The sequence below is a fragment of the Bison bison genome, unplaced genomic scaffold, assembly GCF_000754665.1.
Source record: "Bison bison bison isolate TAMUID 2011002044 unplaced genomic scaffold, Bison_UMD1.0 scf7180017864362, whole genome shotgun sequence".
Classification (NCBI taxonomy): Eukaryota; Metazoa; Chordata; class Mammalia; order Artiodactyla; family Bovidae; genus Bison; species Bison bison.
Window position 1 is genome coordinate 1,449,564 of NW_011494934.1, and position 10,315 is coordinate 1,459,878.

At 37.6% G+C, this 10,315-nt stretch overlaps 1 long non-coding RNA gene across 1 annotated transcript in view; it reads left to right on the forward strand.

The window, feature by feature from the left end:
* The window catches only part of LOC104999689, a 24,174-nt gene that overhangs the window by 1,694 nt on the left and 12,165 nt on the right, over positions 1–10,315 (forward strand). The window contains exon 2 of the long non-coding RNA XR_826642.1: positions 4,211–4,430. This is a non-coding gene — a long non-coding RNA (uncharacterized LOC104999689). The remainder of the gene's footprint in view (positions 1–4,210; positions 4,431–10,315) is intronic.

A 10,315-nucleotide genomic window follows, 5' to 3' on the forward strand; every position in this document is an offset into this window, starting at 1 on the left:
TCCTGCCCCCAATCCCTCCCAGCATCAGGGTTTTTTCCAATGAGTCAACTCTTCGAATGAGGTGGCCAAAGTACTGGAGTTTCAGCTTTAGCATCATTCCCTCCAAAGAAATCCCAGGGCTGATCTCCTTCAGAATGGACTGGTTGGATGTCCTTGCAGTCCAAGGGACTCTCAAGAGTCTTCTCCAACAACCACAGTTCAAAAGCATCAATTCTTTGGCACTCAGCCTTCTTCACAGTCCAACTCTCACATCCATACATGACCACAGGAAAAACCATAGCCTTGACTAGACGGACCTTTGTTGGCAAAGTAATGTCTCTGCTTTTCAATATGCTGTCTAGGTTGGTCATAACTTTTCTTCCAAGGAGTAAGCGTCTTTTAATTTCCTGACTGCAGTCACCATCTGTATCTTAACATGCACTAAAAATAAAATTCAGATGAGACAAAAAATAAAAAGAGAAGAGAGAGTGGGTAAATATAAATATAGGAATGAGAAGGACTTTCTAGGCATGATTTCAAATGCAGCAACCATAAGGAAAGGTCTGAAAAATTTGATTACACTAAAAGAATGTCAGTATATGAAACAAAACAAAAAGGTGAGGGGCAAATAAATTGGGAAAAAATATTCGTATAAAAAGCTAATAGTCTTAATGTTTAGTGAGCTCTTACCAGAAAAAAATGAAAGAAAAATGAATAAGTTCACAGAGGTAAACCTTGGATCATTCATAGCTGCCATAATAAAATACCATGGAGTGGGTGGCTTAGAAATTTGTTTTCTCTGGAGGCTAAGAAATCCAAGATGAAGGCTTGGTATCTCCTTGGTTTGCAGACAATCTTCTCACTGTGACCTCACGTAACCTTTCTTATGTACACAAGGATCCGTGGTATTTCTCTTCTTATAAGAAGGCCAGTTCTGAAATCCCCTGGAGAAGGGAATGGCAACCCACTTCAGTGTTCTTGCCTGGAGAATTCCATGGACAGAGGAGCCAAACAGGCTACAGTCTGTGGGGTCACAAAGAGTCGGACAGGACTTAGCTGCTATTTGTGATCCCATGTATAGTAGTCCATGGAATTTTCCAGGCCAGAATACTGGACTGAGTAGCCTTTCCCTCCTCCAGGGGATCTTCCCAACCTAGGGATCGAACCCAGGCCTCCCACATTGCAGGCACATTCTTTACCAGCTGAGCCACCAGGAAAGCCCAAGAATACTGGAGTGGGTAACCTATCCCCTTCTCCAGGAGATCTTCCCTACCCAAGAATTGAACCGGGGTCTCCTGCATTGCAGGCGGATTCTTTACCAACTGAGCTATCAGGGAAGCCCAAATTTTACAATAAATATCCTTTTTTTGAACTGTCATTTTGGAAAATGATAAAGTCAGTAGGAATGGATTTGGGATAGATAAAGGAGTAATTTTGAAAGACAAATGAAATAGTTCATGGCAAAATAATTATATAGTAAATGAAAGAGAAGGATGAACCAAAGCTAATAAAGATTTTCATTCAGAACTGGGGAAATGAATGAGGATGATAGAGTATGTATATTAGTTCAGCTCACAATGACGTAGTTCTCCTTTAGAGTCAATGCTGAGCCTCTAGCAACCATCTTGAATAACACATCTCTTGAGTTTGTACTTTATACAACTTGATTAGACCCAGAATAGGCAAGTTCAGCTCACAGTGACCTAGTTCTCTAGAGTCAATGCTGAGCCTCTAGCAACGATCTTGAATAGCACACCTCTTGACTTTGATTAGACCCAGAATAGGAACTTGTTTCACACTGGGCCGATTAGAGTTTTTTTTTTTTTAATTCATAGAAATCTATATGTACATACAATTTAAAAAATTCAGCCACTCAGATGGTGAACCATGAAATATATGTACTCGAGAGAGAGATTTGCCATTTTTCATATGCAGTTTCTAGTAGAGAAGCAGACAATGTCAATGTGTCAGTGGATAGAGAAAAGGAAAGAAAAGAGAGAGGAAATAAAAGCGAGAGGAACAGAGATGAGATTAAGACTACAAATGAAGTTCCAATTTATGTTTATATAATTTTTCTTAGACCTGGCTTCATTCACACCCTGGAGCTCTATAAAATATCCTGTGTCCTTATCATAAGGTCTCCCTTGCCTTTTTTTAATGCATAAGTAGATTGGCTGAGTTTTATATTATCCTAAAACTAAGACTTTTGACTGATAATAGTGAATAATAGAGGAGAATTCAGAGAAGACTTGTACAGCTTTGAAATTTCTCGTGGGAGCCTTTCTCAAAGAGAGGATAAGGTTCCAGTTGACAGATCAGATGACTGGATTCATAGGATGACTATGGGGATATCCAAAAGTGTGCTGCACGCTGCTTGACACATAGTATTAAACACACACCTTCCAATGGCCTTGTACAGTCCTGCATCACTTTTCAAGCTGAGACAGCTTTGGCTTTGAGGATAACCTCTGAATAAGGTAGTAGGAAATAGAATAAAACTCTGATGCAATAAAACTTACATGGTACTAAGCAAAGCACAGGGGAAAATTGCTCATCTGAAAATGCCATTCACCCAGAATGAGAAAAAGGTTTAACTCAAGTCATGTCCATATAAGTACAGAGTTAAGACATGTAATCTTTTTTTTTTTTGCTCCAGACTTGTAGAAATATGGTAAAATCACATTAATCTTAGAATATATTGTATGTTGTGAGAACAGTGAAAGATTGTCCCAAGGAGGGTGAAGGTTAGATAAGTTACCTTCTGAGAATGACAAATGAACTGAAAAAGAAAACAAATTATATTTTCTCAGAAACATGTCCGTAAGATTTAGTGGAATCGGGAATACTAACATGATACGGAAGTGATCCTAAGGTGTGATGAATACAGAAATAGAGAAACAAAAGAGCCAATGACTAACATCATTGGCTCCTTTTTTCCACTATCCTAACACTTTTTGTCTGTAATCTTTTGATATGTTTTGATTTCTATCTCATATATAGCCAAATGATTGTACTGCTATCTGTATATACCTTGCAATTTTATCTGCACTTCATAGCCAGCTCACTAGTCATCTGCCTATGAAAAAAATAATCCCCTTTCCTCTTAATCACTTCATGTTCTGTCTTTTCCCTAAATGCAGTCAGTTTTTGTTCGTTCAGAAATAGGAAGGAATGGAACGTTTCTGAATATTTGAACAATGTGGATGATTTACTACAAGTAGTAAATCATGAATTATCAACCTCAAATGAATTATTTTATAATAATGATAAGATTAATATAATAAAGGGCTTCCCTGGTGGCTCAGCAGTAAAGAATCCGCCTATAATGCAGGAGACACAGGAGACGTGGGTTCTATCCCTGGGTTGGGAAAATCCCCTGGAGGAGGGCACGGCAATCTACTCCAGTATTCTTGCCTGGAGAATCCCATGGACAGGAGCCTCACAGGCTACAGTTCATAGAGTATCAAAGAGTTGGACACAACTGAAGCAACTTAGCATGCATGCAATATAATAAAATCTCTCTTTGATAATTCAGAAGAAACTTCAAAATCTTGGGGTGGCTTAGGCTCACAAATCCAAGCAAGAATCATTATTCAATAGCACTGCAAAATAAATCTGATTATTCAGGTGTTCTGAGTGGTTTTGGATTCTGGATAAATAGATTTTTCTAGCCTTCAAAATACAAATATTCTTTGGTCTTCTCATACTCATCCTGTCAGACTATAATCATTATGGGATATCACAGGTATTTATGTATTTGACTATGGTATTTTGTCAATAAATAATCCACTTTACTGGTTCTATGTTTTTTGTTTGTTGAGGATTCTTGTCATATAGATGTATTCTTTAATGATGCAAAGTGAAGTCTTGACTGTCTAAACGGATTTTCTCAACCTTGCCCTCTTGTAATGGTAAGAGAGGATAGACAGTTCAGTCCTCTGTCAGCTCCTGACCATTTGCTTAATGCTCCCACTGAAGTAAGTATACTGAGATGGTGACAGTTCCCGATGAGTTCTGCAGTGTTACCTAGAAAGAGCATGGGCTTTGTGGTCCTACCGACCTGTGGCTGAATTTTTCCTAGTTCTGTGACTTTAGGGAATTTATTTGAATGTTTCTGAGACTGAGTTACCTCATCTGTAAAACAGAGATAATAATACGTACCTGCTGCAGAGACTGCTAATGTTTTACTTTTATTCTTGGGCACAATGAACACTTTTGGCCTCTCTTGCAGACTGGTATGTCCAGGTCTGAATTCTTGCAGTGGAATGCTGGTTGGAAATAAAATGTGCCACTTCCTGCTTGACCTATAAAAATCCCCCAAATGTGCTCTTCTTACATTTTCTTCATCCGCTTATTGGAAAGGACCCTAGAGACCAAAGAGAAACAAGAACTTTAAGACAGAAGAAGCTTGAAACAGAGCCTGCTGCCACTCCTTTGCCACCTCATGAGAGGTAAGCAAGAAATAACATTTATTTTGGTAAGTCGCTGACACTTGGAGGATGTTTGTTTCAGCAGTTAGTTTACCCCCTAATACACCTTTAAGATTAGGATAAAGATTACATGAGAAATATTTATTTACGAGACTGACGTAAATCATGTGTTCAGTAAGTGATAGTTATGTCATCATCATCCTTTACATGTACTAATATAAGCATGTGAGCGTTCAGGCACTGCAGGTACCAGGATTCTCCCAAATGATCAGACCAATAGGATCTGAGTCGGCAGGACTAGACTTCTTGCTGCTTTTCTTACAGTTAGACCGATTGGTACTTCTCAGATTCCTTAGAAGTATAAATGATTAATTCTTTTAGTTATAGATTTTTAAATTAAGTTGTAGTTGGCATATAACATTATATTAGTTTCAGGTATATAATGTTGTGATTTGATATTTGTATATATTGGGAAACAATCACCATAGTATGTCTAGTCAACAGCCTGTTATAGATTTTGACATCACATATCTAGTCCTTTTGTTGGCCTGTTCATTTTATTTTCTGTCATTGTAATATGTGATACCCCTAACTTAAGTCACACTCTTTATACCTATAATTATGTACCATTTAGGATCCAGGGGAGAGAGACCAGACCAGTACTGTTCAATAGAAATACAGTGTAAGCCACAAACATAATTTAAAATTTTCTAGTAGTCACATTAAAAAAAGTTTAAAGAGAACCCAAGTGAAATTAATTTTAATAATTATCTAACCTAATATATCCAACATTAACATTTTAACATGTAATCAGTATCCTTTGAATCTGTTTTTCATGCTGATTCTTTGAAATCAGTGTATATTTAACCCTAACAGCATATTTTGACTTAGACTAGCCTGATTGCAAGTGTTCAGTAGCCACAGTTGTATAATGGCTACCACATTAGACAGCTCAGGAACGGGCAAATGAAAAGGCCTATCACCAGTTAGGAAAAACTATGTAAATTATGTGCTACATTTTCTTTGTAGATGGAGAATAGCATTATTCTTATTGTTCTGGGAGAAAAGACATGGAAGGGCAAACATTCACATCACCAGGTTCAGGAGATGGACATTTTACTTATGGGGTGTCATTTCTCTGGAAATACAAGTCAGGAAACTTCTTTGCAGCTCAACTTTCTGTGGTACTTTGTATGTATTAGAAGGCTCTTCAACATGATGCTCAATGTTCATACAATTATATTTTCAACATTCATAAATTTGTAATAAAAATATTTATAACTTTTATAGGAAAACTAACATTTTGAGCTTGTGTGCTAAGGGAAACCATACAAGAGCCTGATACACAGTGATCTTCAAAGTCTGTTAGTAATAAAATATTAATTTTTCTTAGGAAAAGTTAACTACTCCTAGTCTCAGTTTTCAAAGGAAATTTAACTTTTTTTGTATAAAACATAGACTTTAGAAATCCACTACTGTATATTGAAATGCCCATCTATCCTTGTTTAGTGAAAGCACAGGAATCACTTTCTGGTGTATAAAACAAAAAACAGAGTTTAATTTAAAGACATTGAATTTACCAAAGTAAATGATATTTGAATAATATGGTTGCTTTAAAGATGATGGGCAGTCATTCCCAGGAAGGAAATAATATGTTGCAAGTTTGAAAGAAAATGATTTTGTTAAGATGTCATTTCATGAAAAGAAATTAATGTCTTTGATATTCAAAGCATGAAAAACTAATTTAATATACTGTGCTAGAGAAACCAGAGATAACATTTGATGGTTAGAAAAGATAGGATTTTAAGAAAAAAAAAGTTACCTTGTTTTTCTCTTCCATCATAGAAAGGAGATTAGATATAAGGCAAATTAGGGGGGAATTCAGGGGGAAAGTAATGTATATGAATCAGATGATATAAGGAAAAAATTAATAAAGTTAAATACAGATTGTTAAATGATAATGGGAAAAGGTCATATTTAATATAACTATATGTTTTTAAAAGCTATAGTCATGTTGTATAGTACATCCTCAGAACTCATTTATCTTCTTTTTTTTTTACTTTTATTTTATTTTTTAACTTTACAATATTGTATTGGTTTTGCCATATATCAAAATGAATCCGCCACAGGTTCACATGTGTTCCCCATCCTGAACCCTCCTCCCTCCTCCCTCCCCATACCATCCCTCTGGGTCATCCCAGTGCACCAGCCCCAAGCATCCAGTATCCTGCATCAAACCTGGACTGGCGACTCATTTCATATATGATATTATACATATTTCAATGCCATTCTCCCAAATCATCCCACCCTCTCCCTCTCCCACAGAGTCCAAAAGACTGTTCTATACATCAGTGTCTCTTTTGCTGTCTCGTACACAGGGTTATTGTTACCATCTTTCTAAATTCCATATATATGCATTAATATACTGTATTGGTGTTTTTCTTTCTAGCTTACTTCACTCTGTATAATAGACTCCAGTTTCATCCACCTCATTAGAACTGATTCAAATGTATTCTTTTTAAATGGGCCAAAGAACTAAATAGACATTTCAAAAGACTGCTCAACATCAGTCATTATCAGAGAAATGCAAATCAAAACCACTATGAGGTACCATTTCACACCAGTCAGAATGGCTACGATCCAAAAGTCTACAAGCAATAAATGCTGGAGAGGGTGTGGAGAAAAGGGAACCCTCTTACACTGTTGGTGGGAATGCAAAGTAGTACAGCCACCTTGGAGAACAGTGTGGAGACTCCTTAAAAAACTGGAAATAGAACTGCCTTATTTTCCAGCAATCCCACTGCTGGGCATACACACTGAGGAAACCAGAAGGGAAAGAGACACGTGTACCCCAATGTTCATCGCAGCACTGTTTATAATAGCCAGGACATGGAAGCAACCTAGATGTCCATCAGCAGATGAATGGATAAGAAAGCTGTGGTACATATACACAATGGAGTATTACTCAGCCATTAAAAAGAATACTAATGACATTTTTAAGGCTACAGTATGTATTAGATGATTCTGACCTTAAGAAAAAATCCCTGATTATAATTATTACACTTTTGCTTTAGATAATTGGACTTTTTGTTTTCAAAACTGGTTGTGTGTGTGTGTGTGTGTGTGTTTGAAGGCACTGAGAAAAGAAAGTTTGGGGTAAGAAAGTTTAAAAAAAAGTTTTTTGTTAAGTAAACTTAGGCCTGGGGCTTCCCCAATGGCTCAGGGGTAAAATAATCCGCTTGCAATGTAAGAGACTCAGGAGATGCAGGATCAACCCCTGGGTTGGAAAGATGCCCTGGAGGAGGATCTGGCAGCCCACTCCAGCATTCTTGCCTGGAGAATGCAATGGACAAAGGAGCCTGGTGAGCTACAGTGCATGGGGTCACAAAGAGTCGGATGCGACTGAGCACAAACACACTCACACGAACTTAGGCTTAAGCACTGTAGTTATAGTGCCTGATAGATAAAATTGCCTTGCCTTTAAGGAAGATCCATAATACTCAAAAAAGTTAATGCTTGTAATAAAATTTTAGCATAAAATAATCTTTTCATATCTTACATCATTGGCTTTAACTTAAAGATATGTGGAAAATAAAGCAATATGACTTCTCAGAGAGATAGTTTCTTTTACTTTCATTATCAAATAAATACTTGACTGAAGTAGGATAAAAATGCTGATTTGTCTCTGTAAGACTTCAATCACTGCTTTGCGTGACTCCTACCCTGGATTTGCTGTAGGTTTCTTGGAAGCTAGAGCCATAATGGCCCCTTGACCCAAGGAGCAGCTGACTGTACAAGTCAGAGACAGAGTAGGGAGAATAATGAAAAACTTTGATTTCTGTAGAGAAGACAGTGATTGAACTCTTGAAAGTTTAAATTTAGAGTCAGCATGTTTATTCATATAGCATGAAATACGCAATCATGCCTTTTGCTGCTAATTGTGGATACCTGAATTGTGCGTTTTTGGCTTACTGTATTATGGTCAATTTGGAAAAGAATAGTTTCATTATACAGTATCATCTACAGTATCCTTGGACTGTTCTGGAAGTATATGACATATGATTACTAAATTTTTATGACACCTAAGTATTGATGCTCCCCATAGTATTTAAAACTAATTTAACCATAATAATCTCCTAAATTCACATTTTAATGAAGCCAAAAATCCTAATAAGCTTCAAGTGCTTAAAGTTAATGCTGCAGGAAATAGTTCATGAGATTTCTTCATTTATTAAAAAAATTAAAAATGGCTCTCTTGAGGTATGTATGCATCAAGTATGGAAAGGTATGTACAGTCTATTAAAATTCAGCATCACACATATGTTTATAGCTTTGTTGTCTCTCAAACACTTTGATATTAACTGGTTTATGTGTGAAAAACATGAAATTCTATCTCATCATGCTGACTAGAAACTTCTTCAGATTGTCCAGTGGCTTGAGAGAACTCAGTGTAACATTTTAAAGTGTCAGTTCCCCAAAATGTATGTTACTTAGTAAGTTTTGTACTTAAGTATTACTGTTTTCACAGATAATATTTTAAAAGACTTGATCCTCCATATTGCTAGGTTGTATTATTTTCCTCAGCTATTCACGGCTTTTCCTGTAGGAGGATTAGCTTTCTCAGCCCTGGCTTGCCCCTGTGCTCTTCTTCAGCTAATGTGAACATGAATGGTAGATATATATTATCTAAGGAAAACTGTTACTTGTTGTCAATCGTTCTTTTTTTCACAAGAAGTGTTCATCACGGATGGGGATGTTCCTTCTGCTTGGCTCCTAGAAATATGTGTGGGACAGAACCACAGTCAGTCTCCAGCCAGTTTATGATGTGATGTTAGCCAGAGATAAACCATCATTCTTATAAACAACAAGATTTGAGGGTTTCTTCCTAACCACAGCAAAAACTAGTGAAAACTGACTTCTCAGACTATAATTATAGCCTGTGTTGAAAGAAAAAAAGGAAGAGGCTTAGGAGGTCTGTAACTGTAATTCAACTCTGCTCCACCAACCTCCACTTCAGCCTACAATTGCTTGGGTCCAATCCATTCTTTTTTTTTTCCCCTTGAGAATTTGAACTAAAAGACATAGAATGTTGTGTTCAGTTATGGTGGACTTGAGTTGAAAGGTGTTGAAGAGGAAGGTTAGAGGTGGCTTTATGAGTCAAAGTTATGAGGCTGCAGGCGGTATGAGTGAAAGCTAGTATGCAAATTATGATAACAGCATTTACTGAGAGCTCACTCTGGGCACACATTGCTTCAAGCACATTCTGTCTCTTTTGACCCTCATATCCATGCTTATGAACACAGCCCATATTGAGACTTAAAATTGCGATCAGATCAGTCGCTCAGTCATGTCCGACTCTTTGCGACCCCATGAATTGCAGCACGCCAGGCCTCCCTGTCCATCACCAACTCCCGGAGTTCACTGAGACTCACGTCCATCGAGTCAGTGATGCCATCCAGCCATCTCATCCTCTGTTGTCCCTTCTCCTCCTGCCCCCCATCCCTCCCAGCATCAGAGTCTTTTCCAATGAGTCAACTCTTCGCGTGAGGTGGCCAAAGTACTGGAGTTTCAGCTTTAGCATCATTCCTTCCAAAGAAATCCCAGGGCTGATCTCCTTCAGAATGGACTGGTTGGATCTCCTTGCAGTCCAAGGGACTCTCAAGAGTCTTCTCCAACACCACAGTTCAAAAGCATCAATTCTTTGGCACTCAGCCTTCTTCACAGTCCAACTCTCACATCCATACATGACCACAGGAAAAACCATAGCCTTGACTAGAAGAACCTTTGTTGGCAAAGTAATGTCTCTGCTTTTGAATATGCTATCTAGGTTGGTCATAACTTTCCTTCCAAGGAGTAAGCACCTTTTAATTTCATGGCTGCAGTCACCATCTGCAGTGATTTTGGAG